Source organism: Carcharhinus amblyrhynchos, chromosome 1 (genome assembly GCF_965287045.1).
Source record: "Carcharhinus amblyrhynchos chromosome 1, sCarAmb.v2.hapA, whole genome shotgun sequence".
NCBI lineage: Eukaryota > Metazoa > Chordata > Chondrichthyes > Carcharhiniformes > Carcharhinidae > Carcharhinus > Carcharhinus amblyrhynchos.
In genome coordinates this window covers 5,635,556-5,651,620 of record NC_137324.1, presented here as the reverse complement: position 1 = coordinate 5,651,620, position 16,065 = coordinate 5,635,556, and positions in this window count along the sequence as shown.

Genomic DNA, 16,065 nt, shown 5'->3' with positions numbered 1-16,065 from the left:
TGCACCCCAAGATCTCTTTGTTCTGTAACTCTCCCCATGCCCTACCATTAACTGAGTAAGTCCTGCCCTGGTTCAATCTACCAAAATGCATCACCTCGCATTTATCTAAATTAAACTCCACCTGCCATTCGTCAGCCCATTGGCCCAACTGATCAAGACCCAATTGCAATACTAGATAACTGTCCACTATGCCACCAATCTTGGTGCCAACTGCAAACTTACTATGTGTACTAAATTCTCGTTCATATAAATGACAAATAAGAGTGGACCCAGCACTGATTCCTGAGGCACAGCACTGGTCACAGACCTCAGTTTGAAAAACAACTACCCTTGGTCCTCTGTCATCAAGCCAAGTTTGTATCCATTTGGCTACCTCATCACGGATCCTATGAGATTTAACTTTATGCAACAACTTACCATGTGGTACCTTGTCAAAGGCCTTCCGAAAGTCCATGTAGACAACATGAACTGCATGAATGCCCTTATCAATCTTCTTGGTTACCCCTTGTTGTGGTCATTCTCACTAAAATACTCCCCCACTGCCACAGTGAATGTGGCTTCATTCTTCAGAACCAGCTCCAGCATTTCTCCTCGAGCACATTTCAAGAAATCCACCCCTCTAAACCCTTTACACTCTGATTATCCCAGTTTATGTTGGGGAAGTTGAAATCCCCTGGTATAATTACCTGATTATTACACTTACTTCGGTGAACTGGCTACATTTTTGCTCCTCTATTTCCCACTAACTCTTTGGGGGGCTATAAATCACTCCCAGCCATGTGGCTGCCCCATTTATATTCTAAGTTCTACCCAGAAAGCATTGTTTAACGACCCTTCTAAGATCTTATCTCTCCTCATTGCAGTAATTGACCCCTTAATTAACAGTGCTGCACTACCTCCCTTTTTATATCCTCCTCTGACTCGCCTACAGATCCTAAACCCCAGAATGTTGAGTTGACAGTCCTGTCTTTCCCTCAACCATGTTTCTCTGATGGCAACGATATCACACTTCCATCAGTCAACCCACACCTATAACTCAGTCTTCCTGATTACACTCCTAGCATTAAAGTAAACACCATTCAGGCTTGCCTTACTCTCTTCCCACTCAACATACATGAACTCATTCTGACTTGCTTCATTTACTGCAGCCTATTGTCTCAATTTTATCAATATTCTGTGTCCCCTCCCCCTGTCAACCTATCAGATACTTCTGAAATTGCCAAGCCATCTATTCATTCAAATTATGAAAGAACACTCCCTCTGAGTGCCATTTTGTGTGGTTGGATGTTCAGCTGAGGATCCAGCCCTAATTTGTATCCTCTGCTAATTACTGAGTACAAGAACAAAGAAAATTACAGCACAGGAACAGGCCCTTCGGCCCTCTAAGCCTGCACTAACCACGTGCCCATCTGAATTAAAACCCTACCCTTCCGGGGGCAATACCCCTCTATTCCTATCCCATTCATGTATTTGAAGAGCTCCCCATCCTTGGAACAGCTCAGTGAGAACATGTAACTTCTAACTGAAGAGACACCTTCAGGACTATGTCAAAAAAAGGAACAAAAAATCATTTGGTTTAACATTTGTAGGGCGCACTTCTGCAGTTAACAGAGCTTTCATGGTAAATGTTTGGAGAGTCTAAGAAATGATGTACCGGCATAACTTGAAGTGGAATTAAGGAATAGAGGAAGCAATGTGCAAGGTTTAAGATTCAATGAAGCCAAGGCACTTGAATCAATGCAGCGTATTGAGAGACTGGAATACTTGGCCACAGTTTGAATGTTTTTATATCAACATTAACAAACAATTTAAAGTTGAAGACATGATCTATTCTGGCTACTTTGTTGTATAAACTAAAGGCTAACTCCTCAGCGCACACACTCTAAGAATTTCCTGTTTACTGTTATTGTAAGTTTGGTTGGCTCCAGCTCCATGATATATAAGAACATAAGAAATAGGGGCAGGAGTAGGCCATCTAGCCCTTCGAGACTGCCCCACCATTCAATAAGATCATGGCTGATCTGAAGTGGATCAGTTCCACTTTCCCGCTTTCTCCCCATAACCCTTAATTCCCTTGTCTATCAGAAACCTATCTACCCATGACTTAAATATATTCAGCGAGGTAGCTTCCACCACTTCAACGGGCAGAGAATTCCAGAGATTCACCACCCTTTGAGTGAAGAAATTCATCCTCAACTCCGTTCTAAACTGCACCCCCTCCTTATCCTGAGGCTGTGCCCTCTAGTTCTGCTGTCCTTTCTGAACGGGAAGAATCTCTCTACCTCTACCCTATCCATCCCTTTCATTATCTATAAGATCCCCCCTCATCCTTCTAAACTCCAACGAGTACAGACCCAGTCTACTTAATCTCTCTTCATAGTCTAACCCCCTCATCTCCAGTATCAGCCTAGTGAACCTCCTCTGCACTCCCTCCAAGGCCAAAATATCCTTGCGCAAGTGCGGCGACCAAAACTGCACACAGTACTCCAGCTGCGGCCTCATCAGTGCCCTGTACAGTTGCAGCAAGACCTCCCTGCTTTTATATTCTATCCCCCTCGCTATAAAGGCCAGTATCCCATTCGCCTTCTTGATCACCTGCTGCACCTGCAGACTGGGTTTTTGCGACTCATGCACAAGGACCCCCAGGTCCCTCTGCACTGTAGCATGCTGCAGCTTTTCACCCTTTAAATAGTAATCCCTCCTACTATTATTTCTGCCAAAGTGGATAACCTCACACTTGCTAACATTATACTCCATCTGCCAGGTCCTCACCCACTCGCTCAGCCTATCCAGATCCCTCTGCAGACTTTCCACACTCTCCACACAATTTGCTTATCCACTCATTTTTGTGTCATCAGCAAATTTCGTCACCCTACACTCAGCCCCCTCCTCCAGATCATCTATATAAATGGTAAATAGCTGAGGCCCCAGCACCGATCCCTGCGGCACTCCACTAGTCACCAACTGCCAATCAGAATATGAAGTTGACATATTGAACTATCATTGTATGAGTAGATGTAATTGAATAAAGTAGACTTTAGCAGTGACATGAATTGTGTCCTGTCCAGTGCTTCACTGACCTGAACTCAGAATTCTCAGTTCCACGCTATCATTACAAAGATGGGCTGCAGCTGAATCTTATTCCATGGACCAGTTTATGCAAATATTCATCATCACCAGAAGTCCTCAAAACCTGTTCATAATCTCCTTAAACCCTCCAGTCCACGTCTGTAAAATCCAGTATCTGCCTTTCCTGTCCCCTCCGACCTGTCATCCCTTTTATGGGGCAATGAAGGCATCAGACAGAAAGCCTGCCCTTGATCCATAAGACTACAGGAGCAGAATTAGGCCACTCGTCCCATCAAGTCTGCTCCGTCATTCAATCATGGCTGATTTTTTTTTCATTCCCATTCTCCTGCCTTTTCCCCATAACCCCGACCCCCTTATTAATCAAGAACCTAATGAGGCTGCATTAATGTCTCACCCTGTCACCATCGCCAGCTGTGGAGAGGCCCATGCCAGGCAGCTGACTCAGCAGCTTTTATTGTGTTAAAACATAGAACATTACAGCGTTGGTCAGGGGGAGAAAGAAAGAACCTTCTTCTGGGGTCGCCGTGTCCATCAGAGGCTCATTTTCCAACATCAAAATCCCGATAGCCCTCTTGCCCCAGTCTCTCAAACATGGCCTCACACCAACAACCACCCCCCTCTCCCCTCCTTCCCCCAGCAACTTGCTGGGGTCTGCCAGCCAGGCCCATTGATACCCTGAACTCACCCAGGTTCTATAGCCTTTGGGGACTGTCTGTAGTCCCAGCAGTGGCCACTGCTTAAACCTGGCGCTGCTGCGTCTACAGAGCTCATGACTGGCAGTTTTAGAAGACAGTGGGTGGGATTTTACATCCTTGTTCGGAAATTTCCACCCAAAATCAATGGAGATTTCTGTTGTCGAACTCTCACCGGCGCCAATTCCATGCCGGGCCAGGTGGTAGATTTCCAGCCAGTATTTCCCCTCCAGAAGTCAAACACTGAGCCAATTAACCACCAAAACCAACTCCCAACCCCTGCATCTAACAACAGCTCCACACAGATGTTTATTCATCTCCTTGAATACAGTTTTTCCCTAAGATGTTCAGTTTAGAAGCCAAAGGTAGTTTTAAGAGATTTATATTTGTATGGATAAACATTAGAAATAAAAGTATAGTTTTATGTGAGTTTAATTGAATGTTTCTGTGCCAGGAAGGAATCTTTAGTTAGATTTCTTGCTGAACAAAACTATTTGAATGTGTGGTGCTTGGTTTCAGTCTTAACTGGGATTCTATTGTGTTTAGAGGGTTAAGGTGTGAAAAATAAATATAGTTGCTCAGCAACTAGAGGCCCTTGTAGAATGAGAGGGAGGGCTTTGTTCTGTAATTTGTAGCTGGAAGCTTGGTCAGTTGCAGATAGACAGTGGGAGTGGGAAAATTCCCACAGCAACTCGGTTAGAAAACTAGAGAGGGAACATCATAGAACACAGAACATTACAGTGCAGTACAGGCCCTTTGGCCCTCAATGTTGTGCCGACCAGTGGAACCAATCTAATGACCCTCTAATCGAAACTATTCCAATGTTATCCATATGCCTATCCACTGACCATTTGAATGCCCTTAAAGTTGGCGAGTCCACAACTGCTGCAGGCAGGGCATTCCACGCCCTTACTACCCTCTGAGTGAAGAACCTACCTCTGACATTCGTCCTATAATTACCACCCCTTAATTTAAAGCTATAGATCATAGATCATAGAACCCTACAGTGCAGAAAAAGGCCCTTCGGCCCATCGAGTCTGCACCAAACACAATCCCACCCAGGCCCCACCCTCACGCATTACACTCACTAATCTCTCTAACCTACACATCCCTGGACACTAAGGGGCAATTATGTCCCCTCATGTTAGCCATCACCATCTGAGGAAAGAGGCTCTCACTATCCACCCTATCTAACCCTCTGATCATCTTGTGTGCCTCAATTAGGTCACCTCTCAACCTTCTTCTCTCTAATGAAAATAACCTCAACTCCCTCAACCTCTCCTCATAAGACCTTCCCACCATACCAGGCACCATCCTGGTAAACCTCTGCACCTTGTCCAATGCCTCCACATCCTTCTTATAATGCGGCAACCAGAACTGTACGCGATACTCCAAGTGCGGCCACACCAGAGTTTTGTACAGTTGCAACATGACCTCACGGCTCCAAAATTCAATCCCTCTACCAATAAAAGCTAACACACCGTACGCCTTCTTAACAACCGTATCAACCTGGGTGCCAACTTTCAGTGATCTATGCACATGTACACCAAGGTCTCTCTGCTCGTTGACACGACCAAGAGTCCTTCCATTAGCCCTATATTCTGTACTCCTGTTGCTCTTACCAAAGTGAATCACCTCACACTTTTCCGCATTAAACTCCATCTGCCACCTCTCAGCCCAGCTCTGCAGCTTATCTATGTCCCTCTGCAAACTGTAACATCCATCCTCACTGTCTACAACTCCTCCAACTTTGGTATCGTCAGCAAATTTACTAATCCATCCTTCTACACCCTCATCCAGGTCATTTATAGAAATGACAAACAGCAGTGGCCCCAAAACAGATCCCTGAGGTACACCACTTGTAACTGAACTCCAGGTTGAATATTTCCCATCAACCACCAGCCTCTGTCTTCTATCAGCTAGCTAATTCCTGATCCAAACTGCTAAATCACCCTCAATCCCATGCACCTGTATTTTCTGCAGTAGCCTACCATGGGGAACCTTATCAAACGCTTTACTAAAATCAATATACACCACATCAACCCTTATCCACCTCTTTGGTCACCTTTTCAAAAAACTCAATAAGGTTTGTGAGGCATGACCTACCCTTCACAAAACTGTGTTGACTATCCCTAATCAATTTATTTCTCTCTAGATGATTACAAATCCTGTCCCTTATAATTCTTTCCAAAACTTTGCCCACAACAGAAGTAAGGCTCACCAGTCTATAATTCCCAGGATGGTCTCTACTCCCCTTCTTGAACAAGGGGACAACATTTGCTATCCTCCAGTCTTCTGGCACTATACCTGTAGCCAATGACGACATGAAGATCAAAGCCAAAGGCTCTGCAATCTCCTCCCTAGCCTCCCAGAGAATCCTAGGGTAAATCCCATCCGGCCCAGGGGACTTATCTATTTTCATACTCTCAAGAATTGCTAACACCTCCTCCTTATGTACCTCAATCCCATCGAGTCTAAAAGCCTATATCTCAGTATTCTCCTCGACTACATTGACTCTTTCCTGCGTGAATACTGATGAAAAATATTCATATAGTGCCTCTCCTATCTCTTCAGCTCCACGCACAACTTCCCACTACTGTCTCTGACTGGCCCTAATCTTGCCCTAACCAATCTTTTATTCTTGACATACCTGTAGAAAGCTTTAGGGTTCTCCTTGGTCCTATCTGCCAAAGTCTTCTCATGTCCTCTTCTAGCTCTTCTTAACACTCTCTTTAGCTCCTTCCTGGCTAATTTATAACTCTCCAGTGCCCTGAGCCTTCACGTCTCATCTTTACCTAAGCCTCCTTCTTCCTCTTCACCAGAGATTCAACTTCTTTAGTACACCAAGGTTCCCTCGCTCGACCACTTCCTCCCTGCCTGACAGGTACATATTTATCAAGGACTCGCAGTAGCTGCTCCTTGAACAAGCTCCACATTTCAGTTGTTCCCAGCCCCTGCAGTTTCCTACTCCAACCTATGTATCCTAAATCTCGCCTAATAGCCTCATAATTACCTTTCCCCCAGCTATAACTTCTGCCCTTCGGTATATGCCTATCCCTTTCCATCACTAAGGTAAACATAACCGAATTGTGGTCACTATCACCAAAGTGCTCACCTATCTCCAAGTCTAACACCCGGTCTGGTTCATTACCCAGTGCCAAATCCAATGTAGCCGCACCTTTTGTTGGCCTATCTACATACTGTGTCAGGAAACCTTCCTGCACACATTGGACAAAAACTGACCCCTCTAACGTACTTGAACTATAGCTTTTCCAATCAATATTTGTAAAGTTAAAGTCCCCCATAACAACTACCCTGTTACTTTCACTCCTATCCAGGATCATCTTCGCAATCCTTTCCTCTACATCTCTGGAACTTTTTGGAGGCCTATAAAAAACTCCCAACAGTGTGATCTCTCCTTTCTTGTTTCTAATCTCAGCCCACACGACCTCAGTAGACAGGTCCACATCAAACGTCCTTTCTGCCACTGTAATACTGTCCCTGACTAACACTGCCTCGCCTCCCCCTCTTCTACCACCTTCTCTGCTCTGACTGAAACATCTGAACCCTGGAACCTGCAACAACCATTCCTGTCCCTGCTCTATCCATGTCTCTGAAATGGCCACAACATCGAAGTCCCAGGTACCAATCCAGGCTGCAAGTTCGTCCACCTTATTGCGTATGCTCCTCGCATTAAAGTAAACACACTTCAACCCACCCTCCCGCCAGCTCTCAGCTTTGCTCAAAGAAAAGCTATACAATGGAGTAAAGCGCAAGAAAGCAAGCTCCAGAAGAATTAATGGACGTTTTGGTCTGGAAGCCTGGAAATAAAACAGGACTGTTCATGGATTCCAAACAAAGCTGAGAACAAACTGGTTGATCAGAATGCTGGAGCATAGTTTCTAAAGTAATCCTAATGTTTAGAATGTCTTACTATCAGCTGTGAACACATATTAAAGTAGTTGGGAAGAAAATATTGGCTGGATATCAGAATTTGTGCAACAGTGGAAGGAAATCAAGGTAAAGAAGTCGTAAATGGATCAGAACAAAATCCTGGAATAGGCTCATTGTTAAAAGTGGAATGGAAGATTTGATTAAAAGTGTCATTTGGAAAATCTGGACTAGAGTTTTGAAATATGAACAACTAAGTGAAAGAATTGCAATGAGAGAAGGTTTAAAAACATGTTTTTGGGAGCGGGTTCTGGAAACTCTCATATGACAATCACTGCGGGGGGAGGGGGTGATTCTGAGGAGGAACACACATAATTTGTATTCAAAGAGGAGTGTGTATTTGCCAACAGCCATATTGTGTGCGTCAAAGGGACTCTGCGTGCTAATGAAACCAGTGTAGCTTCAAACGTACTGTGTTAATTTTGAAATGTGTGTGCAGTAAAGGAGCAGTGCATAATAATCCAGTTTTTTTTCACATTCAATAAATGTTTTCTTTCTTGTAGTTAAAACTAATTAGCAGTCTTATGGCTCTGTTACTCCACTTTTGATTAAAACGAAGCAGAAGTTGTGGTCTTTTGAGCCAAAGTTCCATTCTGGGATCTTCCTGTCCAGTTATAACATCCACTGGATTGTAACACTCCCCGTTTCTGACTGAACCTCATTAGAACTCAGACTCAATTACCTTTAGTTCTAGATTTCAGCTTTTATAGTGTAAAAGCAAAGTACACTCACTTTACAAATCTTTCTTCACGCCTCTCTTTCACATATAGGGGCCATTCTTGAAAAAAAACTCTGAATTGGTGGGAAAACTGTTCTAAATCACGACTGTTTTCTCAGTGCAGTTTCACACTTGTATCTCCACATTCTCGGCAATGTAGAGGTCCCTGTCGTAAATCTCATTAAAAACCTGGTTGCGGGGGGGTAGCGGGGAGGGAGCTTCTTTGTCCCGCAGTTTAACAGTTCTGGAACTCTGCACATGCACAGTCGTCCCGATCTGTCAGTCTCCCTATTCGTTGGCAGCTCAATCGCTGGCCAGCCCGGGACCCCCACATTGCTACCTCGCCAGCCTCCCCCCAACAGCCTGACTCCTACAACAATTCCTGGGCGATCCCTGACATCCCTGTCCTGGAGTGTCCTGATGTCCAGCCCACCCCTCACCCCCCCTCCAAGCAGTGGCGGTTCCGCCCCCCCCCCCCCCCCCCCCCACCCCCACCACCAATGCCCCTCACCCCAACAGACCCCCTCCCCGCTAACTTGGGGCCAGACCCCATCCCGGCAGACCACCAACCCCCAGCCTGCCCCAATCGCTGCCCTTCCTTCAGCCCAGACCGATCCCCATGCAAAGTGGCAGCCTGACCCCCACCCACACCAATCACACCTAGGTCCCATCCACAAAAAGCCCTGCCCACTTGGCACTGCCCAAAGCCCAGTGGACAATGCCAAGTTGCCCTCCCGGGCATGGGCACTTTGCTCCTTGTGCAGAGGGCACAGGCTGGCACTGCCAGGGTGCCCATGCCCAGGGGCACCACACCCCGCTGCCTGACCTCCAGGGGTGGCTCCGATTTCCCAATCCCCCGTCCCCTCATTCTGGCAGGGTCTCCCGCTAGTTCCCCAAATGTGGAGAGCTACTCTCAACCCCGCCAGAATGAATTACTCCTGGCAGGATGGGAGATGCTATCGGGTGTGCTGAGCCTGATAACCACATGCAAAATATACTTACAATCAGTTTTTAAAAGATTCAAAATAGTTACCTCCCTTCCCGCCGGTTTCCAGCGGGGTCACGACTGCAACTGTTCTCCAGCTCTGGGAGACGAGCACGCGTTCCCAGCACAAGCCGCAAATCCCAGAAGAAAGGCCGACATGCGATTCTCCTGATCGCACTCGCCGGAAAAGTTGCGTACCGCGATAGGAGAATTGGGCCCATTATATCCATTCCTTTCAATCTTTCGTAACGTATTTAAATCCATTGATGTTCTGCCCTGTATTGTTACTAACTTACCTTAGGTGAACGTTCTGGTGTTGCTAAGCTCGTTAACATATCAAAGTCATTAGTTCCAGAGCTGCACTGTCCCTGTCTTAATTAACATAAATTTCCATACTGTTTCTAAACGATATAACCAGCAGAAAATATTTCCAATTTCTTGGATTTCCCTGATATTTTCATATCATCAATATTTTCCTCTATACCCTCTTTGTACCCTCACCTCATAACTCTTCTCTATACCCTCTCCAGCATGATCACATACTTGTTGTAGTGTGTGGGTACTGTAATAGGAAGGTTAATACTGGACTGAGTACAGTACTGCATACACAGTTCTTGATCTTAGCTTTTACAGTGTATTCAGTGCAGTGCTCAGCCAAGACTTGTGAAGATCTAGACAGCTCCTTGTCTGTACCCTTTACTGTATATACATAAACACTTAGAAATAGTTAATAACAATTTGCTGTTAAGCCACAAAAGACAACAAAGATTTCTTGATGAGAAATATTCAGTGAACAATACTCTTTCAACTTCACAGCAGAATGGGATCAAAGCACACAATTGTACTACAATGTGGTACAAATTTAAATGCTGGAAGCCTAAGGAAAGCTTTACCAAAGCTTCCTGACCTAAAAGGAGCTCCCAAAAGAAACAGAGAGAGAAGAGAAAAACCCCACAAAGTGCCCCAGAGAAAAGGTTTGGGAGGTTGAAGGCAGAGATTTAAAATTCCTTACTGCAGTAGCTTCAGAATGCAGAGTCAACAGAATCTGCAAGGGTGAGCTAAATCTTTTAAAGGTCCAGGCTGCAGTTATTCTGGAGGACCTTCTTCTGAGGAGGTGATAGTATCATTATATTGTCACTGGATTAATAATCCACAGATCCAGGGTAACTCTACCCTCAAACTCAAATCCCATAATGGCAGCTGGTGACATTTTAATTCAGTATAAACATCTGGAATTAGAAGTCTAATGATGACCATTATCGATTATTGTGAAAACCCTTACTGATGTCCTCGCCTAGTCTGGACTACATATGACTCCAAATCCACATTTTAACTACCCTCTGAAATGGCCTAGCAAGCCACCCAGTTGTATCAAATTGCTAAAAAGTCTAAAAAAAGAGATGGGACCAAACAGATCACCTGGCATTGACTTAGGCACTGGAAATGACAATGGAAACCCAGCTTTGTTGACCCTGCGAACTCCTCCTTACTAACATCCTGGAGCACTGCCAAAATTGGGAGAGCTACCTCATAGACAAATCAACAGCCTGACATGGTCACACTGATGGCATCATACCCTACAGGTGATGACCCAGACACCATCATCACCATTTCTGGGTATGTCCTGTCCCACCAGCAGGACAGAGCCAGCAGAGGTGGTGACACTGTGGTGTACAGTCAGTGACAGTTGCCCTGGGGGATCTCAGCATCGATTCTGAATCCCATGCAGTCTCATGTCATCAGGTGAAACATGGGCAAAGAAACTTCCTGCTGATTACCATGTACTGTCCCCTTCAGCTAATGAATCAGTACTCCTTCATGTTGAACATCACTTGGAGGAAACACTGAGGGTGGCAAGGTGCAGAATATATTCTGGGTGGGGACCTCAATATCCATCACCAAGAGAGGCTCAGTAGTACCAGCACACATCGAGCTGGCCAGCCCCCAAAGGACATAGCTGCTAGACTGGGACTATGTCAAGTGGTGAGGGGGCCAACAAGGGGGAGAAACATACTTGACCTCATCCTCACCAATTTGCCTGCCACTGATGCATCTGATCCATGACAGGACCGGTAAGAGTGACCACCACACAGTCCTTGTGGAGACAAAATCCCACCTTTACATTGAGACTAACCTCCATCATGTGTGTGGCACTATCAGTGTGCTAAATGGGGCAGACTTCAAAGTAATCTAGCAACTCAAGACAGTGCAACCATGAGGCGCTGTGGGCCATCAACAGCAATGGAACTGTCCTCCAGCACAATTCGCCACCTCATGGCCCGGCATATACCCCACTCTACCATTACCATTAAGCCAGGGATAAATCCTGGTTCAATGAAGAGTGTCAGTAAGAATTTGCACAACAAAAGTGGCACGAACTTTCAGAGCACTGCCCCTTCATCAGATGAGTCATCAGATGACAAGTGTAGAAGGGCATGCCAGGCATATCCAAAGATGAAATTTCAATCTGGTGAAGCTGCAACACAGGACTGTGTGCCAAACATCACAAGCAGCATGTGATAAACTGAGCTAAGCCATCCCACAATCAATGGATCAGATCTAAGCTCTGCAATCCTGCCACATCCAGTCATGGTGGGCAACAAAATTCTGGAAGAGGCTCCACAAATATCCCCATCCTCAGTGAGGGAGCAGCCCAGCACATCAGTGCAAAAGTATTTTGAGAAGTATACCACAGAGAAGCATTTGCAACAATCTTCAGCCAGGAGTGCCGGACCAGTCTGAACTAATCAGCTCCTCATAGCACTAAAGGCTTGTGCTCCAGAAATTGCCATGCCCCTATCCAAGTTACAATGCTGGCTTCTACCTGACAATGTGGAAAATGCCCAGGTATTTCCTGTCCATGAAAAGCAGGACAAATCCAAACTGGCTAATCAGCCCACTCTCGACCATCAGTGAAGTGATTGAAGGGATTATCTGCAGCACTATCAAGCGGCATTTACTCACTGAAGCTAAATTTGGGTTTCGCTGAGTTACTCAATTTCTGATTTTATTACAGCCTTGGTTCAAACATGGACAGAGCTGAGGAGAGTGACAGCCCTTGACATCAAGGCAACATTTGAGTGTGGCTTCAAGAAGCCCTATCCAAACTGGAGTCAATGGTAATTGGGGGAAAGCCCTTGCTGGTTGCAGTCATACCTGGTGCAAAGGAAGATGGTAGTGGTGGCTGGAAGTCAATCATTTCAGCTGCAGGACATCTCTGCAGGAGTTCCTCAGGGTAAAAGTCACCACAGCCCCAGATGACCATAGGCTGCTCTTTGAGATGATTTTAACCTGAGGATCACCACACCTTGATCTGATTTGATTTGATTTATTATTATTATATTAGAATACAGTATTTCTTGTGCACTAGACAGACAAAGTATACATTCACAGAGAAGGAAAGGAGACAATGCATCATAGTTAGGGTGTAGAGAAAGCTCAAATTAATATGAAGTAGGTCCATTCAAAGTCTGACAGCAGGGATGAAGCAGGGCGGCATGGTGGTTAGCACTGCTGCCTTACAGCACCAGGGACCCGGGTTCAATTCCAGCCTCAGCTGACTGTCTATGTGGAATCTACCATTCCCCCCATATCCGTGTGGGTTTTCTGAGTGTTCCGGTTTCCTCCCACAGTCCAAAGATGAGCAGATTAGGTTGATTGGCTGTGGTATATTGCTCCTTGGTATCTGGGGAGCTAACTGGCTAAATATGCGGGTTAAGGGGATAGGGCCTGAGTGCAATTGTTATCAGTGCAAGCTTGATGGGCCAAATGGCCTCCTTCCGCACTGTAGGGATTCTAGGAATCTAACCTGTTCTTGATTGCTATGTGTCCTCAGAGTTTTACATCTTTTTCTCAGTGGGAGAAGGTGGAACAGAGTACGTTCAGGTGTGTGGGATCCTTGATTACGCTGGCTGCTTTGCCGACGCGTTGGTAAGTGTGGACAGAGTTAATGGATGGGAGGTTGTTTTGCACGATGGACACTACTACATGTATTAGTATACATGTTATTTGTTCACGACCCTTGTAGTTCATCATGGTCTTAGAACCAAGCTGTGATACAACCAGAAAGAATGGTGCATCTGTAAAAGTTGGAGAGTTGTAGCGGGCATGCCAAATTTCTTTAGCCACCTGAGAAAGTAGAGGTGTTGGTGGGCTTTCTTAACTACAGCGTCAGCAACCTCAGACAAGGGACAAGGATGTGAAGGCAGAGCCTTCATGAATAACCTCAGCTGGTACAGGAGTTCCTCGGGGTACTGTCCTGGACCCAATCATAGTCTATATCCTAGGGCATTAAAGAAGGTAACAGCAGAGATGCATTAATTATGATATTCCAAAATTCCCTGGATTCCAGAAAGGTACCAGCGGACTAGAAACAACCTAATGTGATACTTTTATTCAAGAAAAGTGAGAGACAAAGAGTGGGAAACTATAGACCAGTCAGCTTGATCTCTGTGGTGGGAAAGTTGCTGGGTCAAGCATCAAGAAGGAGGTGACTGAGCATCTGGAAAAGCAAAGCTCAAGTCACCAGACTTGCCCTTCACCGGCTTGTGAAGGAAAGGTCCCGTTTGACAAACCTGCTGGAGTTCTTTGAAGATGTAACCATCAAAGGACTTAGCAGGGATCTTGTGGATGTGATCCATCTGGACTTTCAGAAGACATTTGATAAGGTGCCACACAACAGACTAATCAGAAAGTTAGATACCAAAGGGGTTGGAGTAAAGCAATGGCTTGGATTGAAGATTGGCTGACTGATAGAAATCAGCGGGTTTGGATAAACTGGCCCTTCTCCAGTTGACGATCTGTAACTAGTGACGTCCTGCAGGGATCAGTTCTCGGACCACAACTATTTACAATCTGTATCAATGATCTACAGAGCATAACATAGCAAAATTTGCTGATGATACAAAAATAGATGGGAAAGCAGGCTGTGAGGAGATAAGAAGTTTACAAATGGGTATTGACAGGCTAGGGGAATAGCCAGAATCTGCAGTTGGAGTTTCATGTGGATAAATGCGAGGTTATCCATTTTCACCAGAAAAATAAAAGAGCAAATTACTATTTAAATGGGAAACGGATTCAAAAGGCATCTATGCAGAGGGATCCGGGTGTCCTTGTGCATGAGCCTCAGAAAGTGGGTATGCAGGTACGGAATGTTAAAATGAAGGTAAATGGAATCTTGGCATTTATTGCAAAGGATCTAGAGTATAAAATAAAGAAGTGTTGTTACAATTGTATAAGGCATTAGTGAGACCAAACTGGAGTATGCCACAGGAAAGATAGAACAGGAGGAAAGAGAGGAGGGGAGTTGCACTTTTGATTAAGGAAAACATCATGGCCATACTGAGAGGGGATATATCCAGGATTCGCCCACTGAGTCTATATGGGTAGATCTGAGAAATAAGAAGGGGGAAATCACTTTGATAGGGTTGTACTATAGGCCCCCAAATAGGCAGAGGGAAATTGAGGAGCAAATATGTAAGGGGATGACAGATAGCTCCAAGAAAAACAGGGTGGTAATAGTCAGCGATTTTAACTTTCCCAACATTGACTGGGACAGCCATAGTTCTAGAGGTTGGATGGGGAGAAAGTTGTTGAGTGTATTCAGGAGGAATTTCTCATTATGAGGATGGCCCGATTAAAGAGTGGGGAAAACTTGACCTCCTCTTGGGAAATAAAGTGACACAAGTGTTAGTGAGGGATTACTTTGGGATCAGTGATCATAATTCCACTAGTCTTAAGATAGCTATGGAGCGTGGTCCAAAAGTTAAAATTCTAAATTGGGGCAAGGCCAATTTTGATGGTATTAGGTAGGTATTTTCAACAGTTAATTGGGGGAGTCTGTGAGAAGGCAAAGGGACATCTGGTAAGTGGGAGGCTTTCAAAAGTGTGTTAATCAAGGTTCAGAGTAAGCACAGTCCTTTTAGAGTAAAGGGCAATGCTAGTAGAAGTAGGGAACCCAGGATGACTCGGGACATTGGGGCCCTGGTCAAGGAGGAGGAAACATATGACATGCATAGGCAGCTGGGATCAAGTGAATCCCTTGAAGAGAATACGGGGTGTAGAAGTAGAGTTAAGAGAGAAATCAGGAGGGCAAAAAAGGGACATGAGATTGTTTTGGCAGATAAGGCAAGTAGAATCCAAAGAGCTTTTACAAATACATAAAGGGCAAAAAAGAGTAACAAGGGAGAGAGTAGGGCCTCTTAAGGATCAACAAGGTCACCTACGTGCAGATCCACAAGAGATGGATGAGATCCTAAATGAATATTTCTCATCAAAATTCGCTATTGAGAAAAGCATGATGTTAGGGAACTTGGGGAAATAAATAGTGATGTCTTGAGGAGTGTATTTATAACATAGGAGGTGGTGCTGGAAGTCTTAAAGCGCATCAAAGTAGATAAATCCCCGGGATTTGATGAAGTGTATCCCAGGTCATTGTGGGAGGCTAGGGAGGAAATTGCGGGTCCCGTAGCAGAGATATTTGAATCATTGATAGTAACGGGTGAGGTGCCTGAAGATTGGAGGGTGGCAAATGTTGTGCCCTTGTTTAAAAAGGGTGCAGGGAAAAGAATGGGAACTACAGGCTGATGAGCCTCACATCTGTGGTGGGTAAGTTGTTATTTTGAAAGACA